Below are 23,543 nucleotides of genomic sequence, written 5' to 3'. Positions count from 1 at the left end.
ACCCTTCTCTCTTCATAGTCCTATTCTGGGTTCTGGTCTTCAATTATATAGAAAGGTGAGAATTTTGGAAATCTGCTTTGATTCTAAACTCCATCCTCTTCAGTGGTATTCCCTGAGCAGATGCATAATTTGCAGCAGGGCTGTACAGCAGCCTGAGGACCTGCATTCCCTTCTGGGAAACATTCTGGGACTCACATGCCAGTGGTGGGTGGGGCCAGGAGACTAAAATATGCAGAACAACAATGCAAATGTTGCCTTCATGTTGTAGGCTACTTTAAAACACAAACACATCTCTGCCATCCATCCAGGCAAGCAAGAGGCATTATCAGAGTTGAAGGACTCATTCCAGTCAAGCAAAAAACACTCAAGGAAGATGCAAAATTGGGCCAATGAGGGGTGTGGCTGAGGAAAAGCTGTTGACTGGGTGGCATCCTGAGGGCAAGCTCAACAACTCTGGTTCCCTGAAAAAGCTCAATAACTTTTGTCTCCAATGACAATGGGTAGATCACTGCCAGTTTTTTTTTATACTGTGAGTAGATTGCAGTCTCTTGGGAGTTGGACTGCCCTGCCCTGCAGGTAGGAAATTCGCCATGTGAAATTCCACCCTTTGATGAGAAGCCCTCCCAGTCTTCAATACCCCATTGCAAACCTGGGGGAAACAAAGACATACCCCCAGCCTGCCTCAACCTCGGTTCTTTCACTTCATCTGCTCTGGTTTTTATTGCCTGCACTTTTTAATTACAAATTATTGTTATCATCCATCACTATATTTCATTCATAAATCACCTTTATACAAACTTCTTCCCTGTTTGTCTCAGAGCCTGAGGTGGAAATGGGGTAAACTGTCTATTTGGTTGACAGTTAATTAAAAAGTGCTTTTAGATTTATTGGACTAAGAGCAACAACCCATTCTCCCTACCTTGGAGAGGAGTTATAATGTATGTGTTTGGGTAATTCTTTCACACTTGCCTATAAACCTGATAAGCTTGCAGTAACTCATGGTGGGTGGAGAAACTCCCCTTGGTTTGCCTCTGTTTCCTCTTCCTTGTGAGTGCTTACAAAACAAACAAACAAAAACCCTCACTGCTTGACTATTTCGGCAAGAAAAAATGACAAAAAGTGTATGGGTTCAGCCATCCCCTTTTGCCAGCCTTTCATGGACTCCTCACTCCCATGAATTATAAGGAGCCTCACCACCATTTCCTTCCTTCGGCTTCCCCCAAATTAACCCAAAGGCAGGGAGGAGGAGGAGGAGGAGGAAGAAGAGGAAGAAGAAGAGGAAGAAGAAGAAGAAGAAGAAGAAGAAGAAGAAGAAGAAGAAGAAGAAGAAGAAGAAGAAGAAGTTGGTTGACTTGCTTTCCTTCCCTCCCTCCCTCTAGAGAAGTTGAAACATTTCAGCAGGGGATCCCAGCTGCAAGAAGGCCTCAGTGACATGGTTATCTGGGTCTTCTGATCAGTGGAGGCTCCTCCCCATTAGGGCAAATGGGGCCCTGCCCTACCAACCTCAGTCTGCCCTCAGCCAGTCCCCACCTGCCTGGTTTCTTACTTAAAACCAGTTGAGAAGGGTGGCACTGCCTGTCAACTTCCTGCTCCTTGGGGCATGTACACATTTGCAGCTTAAATGAGCTTGTTTCCTCCCACTGCATTTCAAGTCACATTTTAGATTGCTGGACACACCATGACCTGATTACTGTACCTGATTTGTTTCCCTGCCCCTACAACACCCACCCACACCCATTCAATGGAGCTGTCATCTGTGCATGCAAAATGGGTGTCTAAAATGTGCACACCTCAGCTTTACCAAGGCTTACACTGTTGAACTGAATGGAAGCTGGGCTGAGGGAAAGCGCCTCAATCAGCAGTATTTCTCAAGAAACTACAAGACACAAAGAGATTGTGGCAAACATCATGAATATTGGGCTTCAAACGCCACCAGTGGGAGTGCATTGGAGCCAGAGTAAATGGTAATGTGAATGAAGCCTCAGTCATAGTGTTGCCTTTGCAGAACACAGCAGAGAATAGGATGGGGGCAAAACAGCTTTTTAGGGTTGCCATACGTTCAGAACCTCCTGGACATACCTAGAATACTGTACTCAGAAGCAGTGTCTGGGCAAAACTCAGCAGGAAAAGTTCGGGAAGATCCACACATATGGCAAGCCATGTTGACAGTGTTGTTTTTGCCGATTTTCCTAAAAAAAAATAGCTCAACAGCTTTTGTGTATGGATTTTCACTTTTTGAAACATGGAAACCCCAGAAAGCTAGAATTAGTTGGGTCTGCCTATCATGGGTTTTGTTTCCACCTGTCATTAGAGCTTTCCACTCTACCAATCCCAATGTGCACCAGCTACTACTGTTCCAGAGCACTCTTGGCACCCTGACTGAAAGCTTGACTGATGCCACCACTGCTGGTTGCCCATCAGGTAAATCTGAAGGAAAGGAAAGGTGGCAGGAAAGGGAGGAAGGAATGGAAGGAAGACCAATTGCCAGACAGCAGTGGTTGTGATGGATAAACCTCCATGGGGCTCATATGAACCTGAGCTCCAATTTTGAAGGGTCTGGGCTTTCCTTGAATTAGGATGAGTCATTCTTCACTAGAGGAGATCAGAAGAACATAAAAAGAACCTGCTGGATCAGGCCATTGGCCCAACTAGTCCAGCACCTTCTTTTTACAGTGGTCACCCAGAAACCTGCAAGCAGGACCCAAGCACAAGAGCACTCTCTTCTCCTGTGGCTTCCAGCAACCTGGTATTCCGAAGCATTACTACCTCCAACCATGGAGGCAAAACATATCCACCCAGAGAGGCTGGGACAACCCACTTGGGCTAGTAGTGACTGACACCCTTATCCTTTGTGAATTTGTCTGGTCCTCTTTTAAAGCCATGCAAGTTGGTGGGTGATCATGTTCTGAACTTGGCCTGCCTGAACTTGGACTCTCATCTGAAAGAACAAGTTAGTTTCTTCATTCCCATCGTGTTTGCTGCAAAACACATGTGTGGTTCTGTGTAGTTATGGTGACATACAAACAGCTTCTTTGCCGTTTGGTAGAGCCCTGGCACAATGGGTGTCTTGAGGCCAGTAAATCTAAACATCCCTTTTAATTAACTGTCAGTCGACCAAGCAGTCTCCCCCACGTCTAACTGAGACTCAGAGGAGAAGCTCAAGAGGTTTGGGTAGTTTCTCAAAGAAGTGATCCTGGATACATAATTACTACAAATGCTCCTGCAGAGCATGAATGGAAACATCACAGAACAAAAACATGGCTGCAAGCCAGAGTGGGATGGCCTGAGGACCAAAAAGGAAACATAGCCCATATTGGTGTTAACACACACAAGAGCAATCCACCCTGAAGTTTCCATGCACAAGTCTCCTCGAAATGTATTAGATTTGTCAGTTGCACAGTGGATCATGCATCCCTGCCAGTATCTCAGGTTATAGACCTGTAGTGCTTTACAATTAATGTAATTGTTGAATATGAGGCTTTTGTATCCCACTATTAGGATAAGCACAAGGGAGCATGACAGTCTCTTTCCCATCCATCCATATATATCTTCACATAGCATTCTGCAGTACCTGCAATGGGGTTCTGCAGCAGCTCTAGCTCCAGATTGTTGGAGAAGTTGTTGAAAGAGCAGGATGCCAACAGATTGGGAAGAGCTCAGCTAGACTGATAGACAAGGATGGAAGGAGAAAGGGAAGTCTTGCACTAATTGAGCTCTTATCTGAGATAACAGAGGAACAAGAAAGATAAGGCAAATCGTAAGGTACAGGTTATAAGAGAAGTTATTAAGAGATAACAAAAATAAAGGATCAGCAAGGGAGGAGAAAGACTGGGTGCATAGTGGATAATTTAAAGGAAATGAATACAAAATTATGCAAGAAGGAGCACTGGGGGAGATCGGAAAGAACAGACTTTGATCTGACGAAGAATAGTGGAGTTCATTATTAGGAAAGTGCATAGTGATTGCATAGGAAAGAGATACTCATTTCTTCTTTAATTATAGTTCCAGCAACATTTTGTCTAAGTAGACCTTCAAAGCAAATTTGTGAGTTATTCAACAGGCAAAATATGTTGATGGAATCCAAGAGTTTTTGATCAGATCAGTAATTTTTTTCAGAAGAAAAATCCATTCAGTTGACATTACACACTCATTTAGTTGGCATTATTATATTATTTCCATGGAGAATTTTTTTGTTCCTGTTCTTTTTCTTTGGCAGAAGCCACAGGAGACATGTATCACATTCACCCTTGAATCCTTGTTCAGGAAATAACTATGGTTCCATCCTGTGGCTGCATCTTTCAGTGTGTGCCCACCTTCTGAAATTAAATTATCATTGAAACGGATCGAGAAGTTTGTGATTCGAAGCCATCCATTCTTTAACTGTGCCTCTTGACAAGGCTGAGTCAATTGGATGTTCACTGTAGCTTTGAGTTTACTCACCCAAGGCAGCTGTGACATTTTCTTCATTTCTTCCTTTCACAACCCTTGTATGCTTCTCAACACATCCCTCATATCTGTCATTAAAGCTGCTTTGCCAGAAATTTGCTGCTGTGGCATTTACTCACTTTGCTACATTGAGCTTCATTTTCTAGGCAGTCTTTTCCCAGCAACGGTGATGGACCTCCTTGTGCAATTATTTTTTTAAACTGCAAAGTAAACTGAGGGCTCTGGTAGAGAGTGCAGTGTTATGCATGTCTGTTCAGAAGTCCATCATGTTCCATGCAGCTTATTCCCAGGTAACTGCGTATAGGATTGCTAAATACAATAAACAAGCAAACATTACTAGCCTGCCTACCTTGTGAATGTGTCTTGCATTACGTAGCTAAGCAAGAAGTGCATTTTATGTTTACACATATAGGTTTGAGTAAGGGGAATGGTTTAAGGAAGTGGAATTTGATTGCTGTTCGAGATTTATAAAAAGCTTTGAGAAATGGTCGGTGTAGTTGACAAGAGTTAGGAGGAGGAAGCTGTGTTCCCTGATTTGTTGCTGCTATTTATTTCTTTTGGAGTAAAGGCTCCTAAATGAAATGCTACTGGCATTATGTCTTCGGATCCCTGGCTTTCGACCAGTTTCCGATATCTATCTTACACACCCTGTCAGCCACCAACTTCTCTCCTTCCACCATTTATCCTATTCCATTTCAAGTACATGCTGAAGCCTCCTCCTAACACAGGCAGGAGTTTAACATTGCCTCTGTGCAGCCGCGCAGCCAATGCCCTTCACAGCACGTTCCTGGCTGTTAAATATTCAGGAGGCTGGGTCTGCTGCTTGTTTTAATTTCCTTTGTGGATGGATCACTTACTTTCCTATCTACAGATTAGCTGTGTGAAAGTGGGTGTTTTGGTGGGAGAGTATTTCCTGCCTGCTTAAGCAAATGCATCACCTCCTGCTGTCCGAAGCGCCAAACACAGCAGGTTCCTCCGTGCATTAGTGCCGCCCTTTGTAACATTGTTATAATGTTTATTAAGCTGTAGACACCCAGGAAATGAGTGTTCCTTTCCAGCTGGCTTCCCTGGAGACCTTCCCCCTGCCCTGCCCCATCACCCCAGGTTGGGCTGTGAGCAAACCTTCTTGGCTACGTGGGTCCAGTGATGAGAGAGGCCTACAAGAGCAAAAATGTGTCAGGTAGACTCACCTGTGTGAGTACTGGCTTGGAAATGACTTCTGTGTGAATTCAAGGGCTTGCTCTACTGAAGCAATAAGAAGAGTCTTTTGAGCGTCAATGTGATGTAGTGGTTAGAGTGTTGAACTAAGACTGGGGGAACATGGCTTCAGATCCCCATTCAGCCATGAAGCTTATCTTGGTCTAGGTGCAGTCTCTTGGCCTAATCTACCTCACAGGGTAGATTAGGTTTGAGGGGGAAATGTGGGTGGGAAGGGGACCATGTATACTGCCTTGATCTCCTCCAAGAAAGGGGTAGGTTACAAATAAAACCTGTATCATTCATTAGGAATGTGCAACAGCTGCAAGATTCATGTTAAATCTGTTTCTGCAGTACAGTCATGCCTTGGTATGGGGACGTTTTGGCTCCCGAACGCTGAAAACCTGGAAGTAAGTGTTCCTGTTTTTGAACTTTTTTTTTAAAGTCAAACGTCTGGCGTGGCTTCCGATTGAGTGCAGGAAGTCCCTGCAGCCAATCAGAGGCAGCGCCTTGGTTTTTGATTGGTTTCGGGAGTTCCACTGTACTAAGAATTAACCCAATCTGTTTCATATCCACTCTGTGTCTTTCCAATCCAACTTGCTTTTTCACATGTATATCAAATCCATTAGATCCAAAGCTCTGCCCCCATCCTGCATTAACTACACAGGTGTATCTAAAAACAACTAACTTTTCCCTCCTTTTCATAGCCCATACAGATGTTCCCTTTCGTTCACACAGTTGACGCAGTGAGGCAGAGGACCACTCCACACAGGGGATGCTGCTGTTTCTGCCCCCACACCCCTGTATCACATCATACTTGTTTTTCAGAGTACTGCTTTATGGATTTCTTATTATCATTTTTCAAGCATGGTACAGGGAGTAGACGAAACTCTACTGAGGCAGGTTAATCGGCTTCCCATCGGCTGTTTTCCATCCCCAGTCTTTGAGGGGCTCTGGGCTATGTTGAATAGGTGGTGGTGACTGAGCAATCATTTACTTGTGAATGCAATTCAGAGCTCACACATCCTTCCTCCCTCTTCCCAGCAGAACAGCTGTGATTAAGCCCACAGGACAACCGAGGCACTTTCTGACAATTAGCAAAACTACACTGCAGAGGAAGAAACACACTGGAAGGCCTCTCTCTGGCCAGCCTGAACTTTGTTTTCTTCTACAGTCTGATTAAAAGTGAGATTAAGTCCAAGGTGGTTGGTTCCCTAATTGCTAGATTCCTATTATATATCAACCACCTAGTGAAGTTTATTTCCCCTCTTCTTCTTATCTGCCACCTGCAACAATCACGCTGCCTTATTACAGCAAACACCCTTTGAATCACTCTTCTCCATGCCTGCTGGAAACCTTGACACAGTCCATCTCTGGTAAGTAGCAAATTATTTCTGGCTCTGAACACACCTGACCCCTGTGCTTGACAGCAACTCCAGGTTGCCTGTGTGTGTGTCAGATAATTGCCTGCAACTCTGGGTAGGTTGCAAGACCTCTCCTAACGCCTTTGCTATCACTCACAAAGGCATGAGTAATCTGTTTCTCAGGCGCCTTTTGCACTGCCCCCCCCCGTTCTGGACTGAGCCCAGCAGCATAGAGATTGGTACTCCTCAAATCCCAGCAGTGGGACTGGCAGGCTCCACTAACCATGACCATCCATCCAGGATCCTCAGCTGCTGTTTCGCACACTAGCAGTAATTTCCCTGCTCTCGCTGTTCCAGGAAGCACATTAGTGTCAATTTCAGGCGCTTTCCCAAAGGGTAAAAAAAAGAGAGAAGGAGGGAGGAGAAGAAAATGGGAAGTAATTTCATTTCTCTCCTGCCGAGAAGTTTAAGTGCAGTTATAGAAATATCTTTCTCCAAAGTGATTCCTCAAGGCAAAGTGCAGGTGCTCAAGTGCTTCTGCACTAAATAGGAAATCTGTGTTGGTGGGACCAGTTTGGAGCATCAGCAACCCAGAGGAGGTTCCAAGTTCGGGGCATAAGCTCTGGTCAAGTGTCATTTGACAATAATTAATAATAATAATGATAATGATAATAATGCATCTCATTAATCATAATGATGGTGATGGTGATAAATATTTCTATGCAACCAGCTTTCACATGCAGTAACAAGGCAGTATACAAAATCCCCAGAAATACAATAAAATTACAATTCAGAATAAAACGTCAGATATTGGGTCTGTCCAATCACTGAGGGGTAATGCTCAAACCAACTCCAGTCAATGGTTCCACACTATTCTCAAGTATTCACACTATTCCCCCTTCTGGTTTATTTTATTTATGCAAAATGTTTACATACTGCTTTTCTTAATAATAATAAATATTATTTAGTTTTATCCAGCTTTTCCCCCCTGATAGGAACTCAAGGCAGCTTACAGATAAAATAGGAATAGTGAAAAACATAGAAAAGAAATCATTTCCAAAAAAAAACATTAATAGAACTAAAACCATCTATCTATATATGAGGTCTATTTAAAACGTACAGATAATTCCAATATAAATAACAGCACAATAAAACAATTCAATTCAAAACAATGTATATTCTATTCATTTACTATTTTTCCCTTGGCAGTGAGAGGTTTGGCGGGGACAGGGCAGGTTGTATTTATTGGACTGCAGTGAGAGTTGTCTGCATGTGTGGAGTGGGGAAGATTATTGGGTCAAGTTAGCCATATTGATTTTTATGCTTTTGGTGGAGTCTTCTTGTCCTGTATGTAAGTAATGTGTGTAATAAAGGGGAGACATATGGGGTGAAAGCATCCTCTTTTATTTGTCCCCATCCCCTTTTTCTGGTTTGTGGTGTTTGTTTCTTTTCCTATGCAGTCACTGTAGAGAACCCCATTTTCACCTTTGCAAATTTTGGGTGGCAAACCACTATGCTCTGGTCTCGTTCCCTGCAGTCTATTAGATACCTGAGCAAATTTGGAAACTTGTAGTTTTCCCACCATCCCTATTCCCTTCCTGTCAGATATTTTCTGATAATAATAAACGATAGCAAGTGTAAATGGGTTAATACTTCCCAGGCACTCAGGTCTAAAGTGCCTGAGTCACAGATACAACACAGGAGCCCTTCTGCACATCCCTAGAAAATGCTTCATTTTCCCCAAACCATTTTATGCACCATTGGCGCACTGAAGCCTCTTTAGAGCCACACCACTGATGTTTGTAAACTGATCTCACATCCCATTGTAAACAGGACCACACATCCTTCTCATTTGTTTATGAGATCTAGTGTCCTGCTGCTCCTATTGAGAACCCTGCCCCTTCTGTCACTGTTTCCAGCAGAAAGAAGGAAAGAGCTTGCACTCTCCTCCTGCTTTTTCTGTATTTCCGTGGCATCATTTGATTACTGCTGCGCTTTGACTAAACATTGCCGCTAGCACTGCATTTTTGGCACCAGCTCTCTCTGCCGTGCAGGTGGCTTCCTCTGAGTATACATTGCAGCTCTAATGGCTATCTAATTGCTCACTTACCACTGCCCTTACCTACTCAGAAGTAAGCCCTATTCTGTGCAAAGGGAGTTCCTCCTGCCTGTAGCCCTCTTCCATGCAGGCACCTGGGCTGCAGAAGCTACCAACACATGCTGAAGCAACGAGTGAGCAGCAAAGCTTTTGCAAGTTGGAGAAGTGTAGGGAGAAAGCCTGAGAGGAAATGGGAACATGCTGCCCCCCCTTCCCTGCTGTCCCACAGCCAACTCACCACATCTGCAGCTCTCTAACTTGGGTTGTACAACAGCAGCAGTGGCAGCTTATGGTGAGATCTCATATGCGGAGGTGGCAGGGCAGGCAAGCATGGGGTCTCCGCCTTTGGGGCTTCTACTGCCCAAGGCAGCTGCTTCTCTCTGCCTTGTGGATGAGCCGGGGATGAGCCTGGGAGAGAGGGTGGGGCTTTGGGCTTGGTGTACTAGCAGCTCAGTCAGGCCCAATGCTCAGAAGTAAGGCACACTGAGTGCAAATAATTCCACAGTGGGGGGAACCAAGAGCAGCAGAAACAGATAATGAGGCAGGGAGAGGCATGGAAAACATGATATGCTTGGGTGGAGGCAAGGCTGGCCACCCAAGAGGCAAGGTGCCTCACATGGCAGATCCACAGGGACCGCGGCGGCTGCAGCACACTCCTTGGAGGCCAGATCTGCTGCCTCCTCAGCAGCCTGCCCCCTTCATGCCACCTCCACAACAGCCTCTCAATGAATAGGAAGCACTGCTGGTCTCTTCCCAACTGCAGAGAGGAAATGGCGGAGGCTGCCCTCTGGGTTCTCCTGGGGCTCTGGTAGGGTTGCCAGACTCAATAGAGGACAGGACTTCTGTGCCTTTAATTGCCCTGCTCTCTTTTGAGTCTGGAAACCTTAAAGAGAAACCAGCAGACCCTTTGTTTAATTTCCAAGCAAAGGGTCTGCTGGTTTCTCTTTAAGGTTTCCAGACTCAAAAGAGAGCAGGGCACTTAAAGGCACAGAAGTCCTGTCCTCTATTGAATCTGGCAACCCTAGGTGGGGAGTAGAAGCAGGGGGAACCCGGTTCAAGGCCAGAGCCATGATATGACAAATGAACACCACAGGGGAAGCAACATGTCACTGTTATCAAACTTTTTTTGCGTTACTACCAGTTAGGTTAAAAGCATTTTTTTCTACAAGACATATGAAATGTCAGCAGAACACTGGGAACATCATGTGTGTTCCCTTGCTCAAAAAGGCAAGGACATTCAAGTTACAAGACAATATTTTGGGTGATGTGGATGAGCCCATAGTAGTAAAGTCTGTTCTTTGCAGTTTAGAGGTATAAACTTCTATCCTCATTGGCCTAGTTTGTCAGTCTTCCTGCTAAGGCATAGGATTCCCAAGGGGGAATTGGTAGAATTTAGCAGCAGCACCTGTAGCAATATTCCTGCCAGTTTATGGGGCATTTATATTAAAAATAGGTGGTTTTTAAGGTGAAAATCACCTCTCTAATATGTGTTCTCTCTCTCCTCCTCCTCCTCCTTCTCTCTCTCTCTCTCTCTCTCTCTCTCTCTCTCTCTCTCTCTCTCTCTCTTTCTCACACACACACACACACACACACACACACACACACACACAATATTTCATAGAGTTTGAAGGGACCATGAGGGTCATTGCTTGTGGGTGTTAGTGCAATAATAACACTTAGTTTTGAATTAACAGGAATAGCTTTCATAGCCTTCTCATTCAGCTGTGATGGAATCTGGATACAGGGCTACCCATATTATTTCAGGGTTTCTGGTGAGAGAAAATGCACACCTTGTGTAATTGCTTAGCTTTGTGGACAGATGAATGCATTCACCTGTTGGAGCACATTTAAAACTCATGGCTTCCCCATAAAGAATCTTGCAAACTGTAGTTTACCCCCTCCCCCTTGGAGCTAAAATTCCCAGCACCCTTAATAAACTACAGTTCCCAGTATTCTTTAGTGGAAGCTGTGTGATTTAAATGTGTGTCACATGTGCTTTCAACGTATAGTGTGCAATTAGCCATTTTATCTCAAGCCAGTTCTGCTCGTGTGCTTTGCTCGTCTTTAAAAATTCAGCAAGGGCAATCCAAAAGAAAAATCAAACCAAGTTGTTTCAAATGAAATGAAAATTACGTCCTGGGCATTGTTTCGTGTTAGAGCCTGGTATAAATTCTTCCTCCTTGAGCAGACCTCCACAATTTGCGACCCACCAAGCAGAGCACGGTCCAGCAGCCATTTACAGTGGTCCACCAGGATAAACTTCTGTTTTTTGCTGTCTATCTGGCCTGGGACTGCAAGCTGAGTTTAGGAAGGGTTTTATCAAGCACCTGGAAACACCATAATCCAGAGCTTGGTAGGTTATACAGACCTCTGCTAAAGTAATTCTCGGATGCTGAGATATTCAGGATTGGTCCATTAGTAATTTGTTCTCAGCAAAGCATCCTTGTTTACACTATTGGATTACTTCCCATCGGTTTGTTAAGCAAATGCTCTTTCATGTCTCTCTCTCTTTCACTCTCTCATCGTCACTAGATGATAAAAAAAAATCAGCTACAGAATGTTCTAAAAGTGGCAGGCGCAAAAAGAACTATTTCCTGTCAGCCCCCATATGTTTCCAGCAAAGCAGGCTGTGTATCCCAGAGGAAAATTAAAGATCTGAGAGAGTATCTGAAAATTCATCAGTTTGAGATGCAGAGCAAACCTCTCCAGTGCGCTCTGCTGAAAGAGGAGGCTACAGCCAACGGGCGACTCAAGCTCTCCCCCTACTGAACTATGGGAGAATCAGCGGCTGGCTACTTTTATAGGGTCTGACAGCGGGAGATGGGGAGAGAGGAAGAGAAATGGGCATTTGGTTAAGCAGATATTTTAAAAATAATAATAATGTCTGGGCTGAAGTGGCTAGGAAAACGACACCAGTACCAAGAGCGAAGGCTCTTTGTGTTTTGGTTTCCTGTGGAAAGTGGAAATTGGATTGAGAAATGCAGGTGGAAATCAGTAACATCAAGGTGGTCTCAATGTGTATGAATCAGGAGGCTTGCTTAGCTTTTGGCATCTGGTTTGCAGGTACATAAACCAGAGGATATGAGAGAAGACTATCAGCAATGCCAGAGCTCCAAATAGGACATTGCAAATGGGCCTTGGGAGCTTTGTGATCATCGATCCTCATTAACTGCAGTGCCACAAAAAAAAAAAAAACCACGGGGTGTGTGTGTGTGTGCTTAAGAAGGGATGGTATTGGGTCTTTCTTCAGAATTGCACCTTTTTCTCACTACTGACCCTGCATTAGGAACATGGCATTAGGAACATGCGGCACTTCCTTTTACAGAGCCAGCCCATTGGTCCATCTAGCTCAGCATTGTTGTTGATGGATTGGCAGCAGTTCTCCAGGGTTTCAGGTGGCACTTGTCCCCAGTCCTACTTGTAGATGCTGGGGAATGAACCTGGGACCTTCTGCATGCAAAGCAGATTATCTGCCACTGGACTATGGCTGACATGCAATGAAGCCACTACAGAAGTAGAGAGGTTTACACACAGCATTACTTTTGTATCCATGGGGAGTTTGTGAGCTTGTTTTCTGTGTATGATTAGCTCAAAGAGTGGATTGTTGGGGGAGGGGAGAGGGGCAGGAAGAAGCCCTCATTGCCAGCTTGTGGAATAACCAGCCTTATAAAACCATGCTAATGCATGAAGGGGTTAATGCCATAGAGTAACCTGTCCTGCCAGGCTTAGCTGGGTTACTCCCCCTCACCTTGGGAAGAAGGTAATCAAGCCTATTGTTGTACCTCAGTCTACCAGAGAAAAGGTTTTGAGATGGTTTCTGCAGCTCAGACCACATGGCTCTAACAAGCCATTATTATGTTCTTATACAAATAATTTAAGGGACCCAGGTGGCGCTGTGGGTTAAACCACAGAGCCTAGGGCTTGCTGATCAGAAGGTCGGCGGTTCGAATCCCTGTGACAGGGTGAGCTCCCGTTGCTTGGTCCCAGCTCCTGCCAACCTAGCAGTTCGAAAGCACGTCAAAGTGCAAGTAGATAAATAGGAACTGCTACAGCGGGAAGGTAAACGGCGTTTCCGTGTGCTGCTCTGGTTTGCCAGAAGCGGCTTTGTCATGCTGGCCACATGACCTGGAAGCTATATGCCGGCTCCCTCAGCCAATAATGCGAGATGAGCGTGCAACCCCAGAGTCGGTCACGACTGGACCTAATGGTCAGGGGTCCCTTTACCTTTACAAATAATTTAGGGACTTGCACCACTGCAACTAAGCCAAGTTTCACTGTCTGTGTTTTCTGGTTGCTCTGTGGAACACCACATGAATCTGGCCAGTTTTAACTTACCAAACATGTGGTCTTTTTCTATGCTGGGAAAGAGGGGAACCTTGGAAGGAACTTAGAAGAGCATATTTTAAAGGACTAACAGCCTACATTTCCACACTTTACTTTGCTGATTTTAAATCTCTGTTGGGATCTCTCACCAAAGAGTACTTGTTCCAAACCTGGATCTTAGCATCCAGGGAATTCTCATTTTAAAACCTATTTTTTCCCTTGTCACCAACACTGTTGCCAATATTCACTTCAGAAAAGCCTCCCTGGTTCCCCCCCTCCTCCTCCCAGCACTCCAGCTTCGTGCTTATTTGCTCACAATTCACGCTGAGCTGACAACGTGCTACAACAAGCTCTCTTGGGGTTTTCTTTGTCAGAACACTGCCTCTGTCTAAGTGTATATTTCCACAAAATACAGCAAAATACCTTTAAGTTAAGGAACAGAATCCCATAATTTAAAAGCATTCATTTCAAGCAAAAGGGCAGGAAATAAATATACTGGACCTGTAGAGAAGCACCTCATGTGGAAAGCACAGGTTGTAAGGAGAAGCTTGGACTCACTCTCTCCTCGTAATTCTGGCTTGAGAGTAGCAGCATCTTTTGTTCCATAAAGTCTCAAAGGTCAGAGGCTTTCAGAGCCCAGCATCTAAAAAGGCAAGAAATGTTGAATGGGCAGCATCTTTGTAGGTACTGCAAACTATATGGCAGGTGTGGGGGACCTTTGGCCCTCCCAATTGGCCATGCTTGCTGGGGCTGATGGGAGTTGTAGTTCTGGAAGCCCCCCCCCCTGCAGCACATTATGGCTTTCATCATAGAAGTCATTTTGATGTTTTCCATCTACAGATACTAAACATTGCTGTTGTTTCCCATGTTAGCTGGGGAAGAATCAGGAGGGATAGGGTCCCCTGAGGTATGAATTTTTGAAGGCTGTGGAGTGGTGGGGAAATGATTTGGCTAAAATTAGAGCAAGTCAGGGAGTAGAGGGGGGTGGGCCCCCACCTTTATGAACATTATTAACCGTTTCATTAAAGTTTTCTCCATCACTGTTGCAGACAACAACTTTTCCTTCCTTCCTCTGAGAATTGCAAACTCAGCCTCTTAACAGACATGGGATCTATGCACCCACAAACCAGTATAAACCCATACCATAATTAATTTGATGCAATTTACTGGGGAAAAGAGGCAACCAAAGAGGGTTCACAGGGTAGGCAGGGACACACTTTGGCTGAAGTTAAATCAATCTGTTCTATTGGGAGAAGCTTAAGCGCATGCTCAAGTACCACAATGAAACTAGGAGGGGAACTTTGGAACATGCTCAGTTCACCTGCTGCTAGAAGAAAACAACAACAGATGAAATCAAAAAGGTCCCATGATGGATGGAAGCAGGGGGACAGCTGCTGACACTTAAGGCAGCGAGGGTTGGCCTGGGGCCAGGGGATTCCATTTGCCCTCCGCGCCCCACTGTGGAAACACTTCTTGAGTGGCTTGGGTGTGGCTTGGGAGGGCGTATGGAGCCCACTGCACAAAGCCAGCTCTCACCACTGAAGCGCTACTAGCCCCGAGCGGGGTCGCTCCGATGGCGAGGGCTGGCCAGGCACAGTGGGCTCTTTTGCCCTCTGCACCCTGTCTCCCCCTTCCCTCGGGCGTGGTGGGAGCACACTCCACCGCTGACCTCCCCAGAAACAAATCAGAGTGAAACCCATTAAATAGCAAACATCATCTCATGACCCTGCAAATGAATCAGGATGAATGGTCCATAAACAGGTTGTCTGAAGGCGTAGAAAATTGCATAGATAAGCAGTTCTCCACATTTGTTGTTGTTTAATCGTTTAGTCGTGTCCGACTCTTCGTGCCCCATGGACCATAGCACGCCAGGCCCTCCTGTCCTGCACTGCCTCCCACAGTTTGGTCAAACTCATGTTCGTGGCTTCGAGAACACTGTCCAACCATCTCGTCCTCTGTCGTCCCCTTCTCCTAGTGCCCTCAATCTTTCCCAACATCAGGGTATTTTCCACATATATGCATTTTTAAAAAAAGGGGAGGAGAGGTATTCCAGAACATTTTCTTCCTCCTTCTCTTTTTGTTTCCTTATGTGTGAAATTAACTTGACCAGAAGCTCTCTGTGTTCTGGTCCAGTCAAGTCTACTACTTCATTGTCTCATATAAGTCCCTAGCAAGCAGCTGTGATTAACTTATGAACTCACAAGTTTCTCTATTCCCCATCACTTCCATCTCATTTGCATAACTTTCAAGCTACTAGTGTGGGGCAGGAATTACGCCATACAAATTTGCTTGCACTGATCTTAATAAATTTTCATCTTTAGCCAGCCTGAGTCTTCCTTCAGAGAATGCCTGATATAGTTCCGTCTCTGAAAGCATCTTAATTCTGAGTTTACGCTGGGAAGCCCATGAGGTTGACATCAGCCTTATTCAATGGAACGGCTTAACAGCCTCTGCTATTTAACCAACAACGTGATTTATATGTCCTGCATTTTTACGTTCTGTACATTTCTCAGCTCGAGGAAAATCAATTTCACCGGAGTCTGCCTTGGACTCATCACCCAAGAGGATAATGTATGTTCCCCGTTAATAATGCAAGAACGTGAAATTGGTTTGGGCTGATGAGAATCTCATTAATTGTTTGAAAAGCATAAAAGGCAAGCTGGGAAAAAATCAATTCATTTGTATTTTTTAAAAAAAAACGATGCCAAAATGGCCACACCTAGCTGATGGAATCCAGCAGAGCATGTAATGCTTACATTTGGATCCTGACAATCTGAAATAAATCCATCCTTATGTTATGATGCATGGCTCAACATTGTGATGCTCATAGATTTTGGCTTAAGTGAAGCAATAACCCAAGCAGTGCCATGCATGCCGTGAGTATTGTAATCCCGATCTGGGAAATGTTTGGCTTAGCAAAGAAATAACGTCACCCAAAAGGACTTTGCTGCTGCTGCTGCTGCTGCTGCTGCTGCTGCTGCGAATAATGGGAAGGAGTGGCTTCTGGCAATAAGAGGAAAAACCTGCAATTCCAGTGTAGCCTGGATGTACAGTATATAATCTCTGGACCTCCTGGTGCAGTCAAATTAGGCAAAAAGCACAGTAGGCATTTTCCCCGTTGCTGATGCAGCCCTCCCAATTCTCTTCCCATGCCATGTACTCGTGGTCCCTGCAGCTTTTTTGTTGTTGTAGTAGTAATAGTAGTTATAGTAGTGGTAATAATTTTATTATTTATACCCTACCCATCATTAGAAAATGATGTTTTTTTACCCACACTTTACCCTGAAATCCCAGGGTGGGTTGCAACAATTTAAGATACAATGATAAAAAACAATTTACAATCACAAAAACAGAGTGGGTTCTAAAAAGGTCAGGGTAAAGAGGTTTGTCTTCAGCATTCACTGAAAATTGCATCATCATCATCATCATCATCATTCACCCAAAGCACTAATGACTGATACTGCATCACCCAACAATTCTGGGCAATTGTGTTCTTTAAAAGTTAAAAAGAGGGCATGAACTACAGCCCCAGTGGACCTCCTGTAGCCTGGAGTTTGCCTAGCCATGCTGGGTGCTGACACCAGCCCTAGCTTGCTCTTGACATTAAAATGAACCCTGTACAGGCTCTTCTGTTGCCTCCCACACAACCTGGCGAGGTGCCCTCAAAGTTGCTGTAACCCCTCAGTTGGCAGAATAAAATCTGGGATTTCCTGGCTTGCCTTGGCCACCCACTTCCAGGAAAGAGGAATCAGGGGAAGAAACATCTCAGTGGCCAGAATTCATCAACCAGGAACATTCCTCTCTCCCCATAACAGCAGGCATCCACTGAAGCCTAATTAAATCCACCAATTAGCCAGGGGTCGCTTGGGAATGCTTGTTAATACGGAAACCTGAGCAAAATGCAGCCTCAGACCTTGGACGGGAAATGCTACGTGGATAATAAATCTTAAGAGCAAAGCAGTCCCTGCAAGGACAGGCCTGTGGGCAACACACAACACACCTGCTCGCTCTGAAACATCTCCCTTCTCCCTGCAAGCCAAGAACTGCACAGAGCAAGTCCACTCCCCATACACCCTCCAAATCTTTGATGGGGGATTTGGGAGACCCTGCTGAGCAGATTTTTATTCTGGAGAGGGAGAAGAGAAGATGTGGAAATCCCATTGAATGAGTGGAAGACTGTATGTGCAATGTCAGATGCAACCTATTGTTTACTGGCCAGTTCCATATCATAGAAGCATTTAAAATATATCATGTCCTGTTCACAGATAAAGTGCACAGAAATGTAGCAGTGAAGCTGCCGGTCTGGCCTTTGACCTTCAATTATCCACCTCATTCCCATTTCTTCACCCTGCAGGGACAGGCAAGGCTATAGCGCAATGTTGACGTCATAGGACCATAACAGAAGTAGGCGGGCACTAACTCTACGGCCTTGTGGTGCTGCCCAGCCAGGCAATGCACTGTGTCTTCAGTATTTACACCGTCCCACTCCTTCTCTGGCTGAGCACATCCCCAAACAGGCCTGTGTGTTGGAGATGGAGTTTTATAGTTCTCCAATACCCAATAAATTAATTTTAAAAGGTCACCATGTGGGGTATTTTTTATTTATTTTTGCTTTAAAAAGGAGAAAAGCACAAATGAAGCGATGCATAAAATAGGGCTAACCGTTCTCCCGTTTAAGCCTTTTGTTCCGTTCTCATAAAGGGCTGTCGGATTAGATATTAAAGGCACAGTAAAGCTAAACGAGTTGATTGCGGCTCGTGTTATTGGAGAGAATGTCTGAGGGATAAGAGGTGATTAGACACTTATCACAAAGCCTGAATGGAGGAGCTAATCACTGCAGGAATGCTGGTCTAACACACTCGCTCGGGTCCTTCTGGGCATTTTTCTGCATGACCCTCTTGGGTTTCTCCTCCCTGTAAGACAAGAGACACTTACACTCATGTCACGGAGGGAGAGTGAAAACCCAGGACAGATGACAGTGACTCCTAGCACCTTGGGACAAAAATGGCCATGATGATGGATGTAATTGGTGACATAGTAAATTGCAAGGAAAATATGGCTGCTCTGTGCGATAATATTTACAAGGGATGCGGGTGGCACTGTGGGTTAAACCACAGAGCCTAGGGCTTGCTGATCAGAAGGTCGGCGGTTAGAATCCCCGCAACGGGGTGAGCTCCTATTGCTCGGTCCCAGCTCCTGCCAACCTAGCAGTTCGAAAGCACATCAAAGTGCAAGCAGATAAATAGGTACCGCTCTGGCGGGAAGGTAAACGGCGTTTCCGTGCACTGCTCTGGTTCACCAGAAGTTGCTTAGTCATGCTGGAAGCATGACCCAGAAGGTGTACGCCGGCTCCCTCAGCCAGTAAAGCGAGATGAGTGCCGCAACCCCAGAGTTGTCCACAACTGGACCTAACGGTCAGGGGTCCCTTTACCTTTTACCAAATGTGCTACTTCTGTGATGATTGAATCTGACTCTTTCAGATTAAAAACATAAGAAGAGCCTGCTGGATCAAGCCAATGGCCCATCGGGTCCAGCATCCTGTTCGCAGCAAGCAGGACCCAAGCACAAGAGCACTCTTCCCTCCTGTGGTTTCCAGCGCCTGGTATTCAGAAGCATTACTGCCTCTGACTGCGGAGGCGGAGCCTAGCCATCGTGGCTAGAAGCCATAGATACTCTCATCCTCCATGATTTGTCTAATGAGTTCTAGTGGTATGAGATAGATCCCAGCGAAAAAACAGGCCCTGAACCACCTCAGTACTTTCATAGGGCTCCTCCAGCAGTCATCCTGACTTGCTTATGCGGAGGTTACACTATGCCTGTTCTTTACTGAGCACTCATCCTGATTTGCCTGCAGGGTGTTGACATGTCTTCCCGTTCATCATTCACCCACCTCACACTTTCCCTTGCATTTCTCTATCAGCTTCCTAAACTCAGAGAAGGTTTTGTTTCATTGTCAAGTGGATTTGTTGTACTAGAGTGACAGGGCGCTTTAATCCACTTCAACTTCACGAGCCTAAATTTCTGGTGTGCACTTGAATCCCTCCCTCACACAAAAAGTGATGGCCTGGAAAGCACTCTCTGTTCCCTGAGCACCCCTAACCAATACACCACACAGGTTAAAAGTCTAGGAGTTTTCACAGGATGTCAGAACGGGTGACACCTTAAGGCCCCCATGCTGCAGATGCAAATGTAAAAAGAGAGAAAGGCATAAACACTGCAAGCTTTGCTTCAGAGCAGAGGCGTCTTTGCCATAGGGCCTAGTGGTGCATTGCGCCAGGGCGCCAGCCTCTGGGGGGCGCTGGCAGGGCACAACCAGCCACTAAGCCCTATGCTGGTCCCGCCGCCACGCTGCGCCTCCTTCTCCTTTTCCCCACGCTGTGTGCGCGCTGGTGGCGAAGCGTCTCCGGAGGCCACGCTCTCCCCTTCCTGGCCCTGCGGCTCTCCATGTGGCGATGGCTCTGCTGAGGTGGAGGGCACGAGACAAGCTTAAGATGCTACTGCTTCAGAGATTTGGCTCATGCTTACCTACAATGTGATTTCTCACCTGGTCAGTTCTTGCTCTTGCACAACTCTGCTTTTGATTCCCTTACCTTTCTCCTCTGGCTTTCTCCTCTCTTCATTCATCTGGCCTCCTCCCTCTTTCCTGCTTCTTTCTTTGGCGACTCCTTCCCAGCTGCCCTGGCCCCTTCCAGCTTTCTAGCAGGTCAGCTAACAGGTGCCAGAGACTGTGTGGACCCTCTCCTCTGAGTGCTATTGGCTCACCTGGATTATTTACTGATCAGTATCCGCCACTGCTCCCAGGTCCCCTGCTCCTCCCAGCCTTTTGTAGGCCAGCCAAACCGCCACTGCTGCTTCCCAACCCATCCCTGAGATGGATGGCGGGATGAAGCCTGTTTTCCTGCTGAGATGCTGCCTGCACCTTGCCTCTTTCCACTGACACAGCTAATTTCCCCAAGGAGATGGATTGATTTCTCCGCACACGGGATGGTTGTAATACACAGCATCCATCAGCCAGGCTGCCAGTCAAAGGCATTCGGTGTCTGTGTATACACCTTAATGGGACATCCTTCATTATTCATTAGGCAACAGCGGGGCCTTAAAAGTCACTTTTAGAGTATTAATAAATAAAATGTTGACATAAATATTGTCCAGGAAGGTCTCTCTGGCATGCAGCTAGTCCACCTCTGAGCAGGACTGGCTAACAGGGTGTCCTGGACGTGGCCTCACTCTGTGCTTCCTGGCTATTTATCCACCACACCTCCCATCCTTGCAGGCAGGGGTGCCATCCTGAATAAAACATTGTGGGGGTTAAGCTCTGCCCCCCAATAAGCAATCACATGATGCAGTGTGCAAACACCATGTGAATGGCAATGCCCATCAACATTTGCAAGGGTAAATTACCCAAAACGCAAGTGTCACTCCATTTCTGAAGTCCAAGACCAGTGGATTTAATTATAACAACATCCAGACAGGCGCTGTGCTGATCAGCTGCAGCAGAAACAACGGGTCTTGTTGCACCTGAAAGACGAACAAATCAAAAGCTTTTATGGACTTGAGTCCATTTCGAGCCTCTGATGAAGTGGGATTGTAGTCCCTGAAAGCTGATGCCATAATAAATGTCCTAGTCTTTCAGAAACTCTTTGTTGGGTTTAATGGGAGATTCTGGGCTATAAGCGTGTGATCCTGGTGGCAAATCTACATGATGGGCAGAGCTCCAGAGCAGGCATCCCCAAACTGCGGCCCTCCAGATGTTTTGGCCTACAACTCCCATGATCCCTAGCTAACAGGACCAGTGGTTGGGGAAGATGGGAATTGTAGTCCAAAACATCTGGAGGGCTGAAGTATGGGGATGCCTGCTCCAGAGGAGGGAAACCTCAGACCCAGGGGGTCAAATGCAGACCTCCAAGCCTCTGCATTTGGTCCTCTCTGAGGCCATCCCACTTCTCAGGCTGCACTCCTCGCATGCTCTGCTCACATCCCCCTTAAGTGCTTTTGCCTGGCTGGGATGTGTTCTTGGATTCATCCTGCTTCTTTGGGTGGGGCGTGGAGGGATTGGTTTATGGAAGCCTCTGACTTTTGCTTGGGTGGAATGCCACCTACTGTACAAAGGTAAGAGTCACATCTCTTCTACCCACTTTTGTCTCTTGCCCCACCTGCTGCTGGCATGCCTCTGCCTACCTCCTGCCCAAGGAAGGTTGCCCACGATGAGGGAATGCATCTCTTGGGCTGGAAAAACTTCTGCAGCCCCACTACACTCAGCACACCAAGGGGAGAAATGCGCTGCAGCCACTACGCTGGTGCCACTGAAGTTCTGCATAACACCTGCAAGTTTTATTTAAACAGGGGGGGGGGGAAACCCTGTTGTGCTCATTTGGGCTCCATTTCATTACTAGAATACGATAAGCACACAGTTTCCCACTCTCAGAAACTGGTCTCCTCCTTCTTGCTTGTGATGGTGCTGAAGGACAGCTGAATGTCAGGGAAGACTCAGCAGCCGTCTCTGCTCCAGGGCTGAGAGCCTGGAATCTGTCTGTGGGAAACGGCTTCTCTCCTGGGATCCTGAGAATTGCAGCCTCCTTCCCAAAGGGTTTTATGAAACACTTGACGAAGTGACCTCATTAATTAATTAAATGGGCTAACGCTCTGGCCATATACTTTAGTTAATTGCTCTTCTGTCATCTGGGGAGAATTCTTTATGCCTCATTGATTATTCTCGGCTTTGCCTGATCAATAGTGCAATAAAGCATGGTTACTTTAAAAAGAGATTAAAGAGATAAAATACATGGGACATCCAGAACCAATTGAGTCCGGCTCAGTGGTGAAAACCAAGTGGGCAGGAATGATCTCACCACCACAGAGACTGGCCTCTGGAAATCCCAGACTTTAAAAATAAATAAATAAATAAAGGGACTCCAATGTGACAGTGCATAAATTTTTTGTCTTTGCACATGCATTGCAATGCTGGCCTGCGTGGCAGTGCAGCACCTTGTGACACGGCTGATGTAATGCCTGAGTATAATTTGCACATAGCAAAATGTGTCTCTCCACAACTGGAACTGACAAGACATGAAAACATCTCGGTCGTGCCGGTGAAAAGCAGGGAATTTCTGCAGCTCACAGCAGCTCTTGCTCCCACCTCATAGCAAGATAGAGACCTTGTCTTTATGACATCGCTGTTTAATGCTCTGGGATTTAAAATGTTCTGTTGTAGACATACAGAGCAGTGGGCAAGTTAGCCATCTCTGTAGTTTGTTGTATGCATAAGCAGAGACTTAGAACCTTTGTGGAACTTTCACCCTGCATTTCAAACACTAATCAGCTTGAATCAAGGTGGCATATTGTTCTATGGGACCAGCAAGGCATGGGCAGTAAATCCATAGCTCACTCCATAAAGATAAATAAATAAAATTCCTTCAGTAGCACCTTAAAGACCAACTAAGTTTTTATTTTGGTATGCACACGAAAGCTCATACCAAAATAAAAACTTAGTTGGTCTTTAAGGTGCTACTGAAGGATTTTTTTTATTTTGCTTCAACTCAGACCAACACGGCTACCTACCTGTATCCATAAAGATAAGGAGCCTCCAAATATGGAGTCTGTCAGACAAATCTACAAGCACTGCAGTAAAAACAAGAAGATCCTGTAGCAGCTTGTGATTTTTTTTAAAAAAAAGACATTGAGGGAGCACAAAACTCTTTAGGCACCTCCAGACTGCCACTATTTCCAGGTTGGATTCAGCCACAGCATCCTCAAATCATTGGAAGGGACCCCCCAGGGAAGCGGACACAGAGCAATGGATTCAAGCTATAAGAAAGAAGATTCCACCTAAACATTAGGAAGAACTTCCTGACAGTAAGAGCTGTGCGACAGTGGAACTTGCTGCCAAGGAGTGTGGTGGAGTCTCCTTCCTTGGAGGTCTTTAAGCGGAGGCTTGACAGGCATATGCCAGGAATGCTTTGATGGTGTTTCCTGTTTGGCAGGGAGTTGTGGTCTCTTCCAACTCTATGATTCTATGATCTAGTCCAACCCCCTGCAATGCAGTCACATACCGGCAAATTCCATTGTGGAGTTAAAGTGGATTCCACCACCAGCACCCAAAACACCCAGACTTTTTG

The sequence above is a fragment of the Zootoca vivipara genome, chromosome 2, assembly GCF_965207765.1.
Source record: "Zootoca vivipara chromosome 2, rZooViv2.hap1.1, whole genome shotgun sequence".
Classification (NCBI taxonomy): Eukaryota; Metazoa; Chordata; class Lepidosauria; order Squamata; family Lacertidae; genus Zootoca; species Zootoca vivipara.
The sequence above is the reverse complement of the archived record's forward strand: the minus strand, read 5'-3'. Positions refer to the sequence as shown.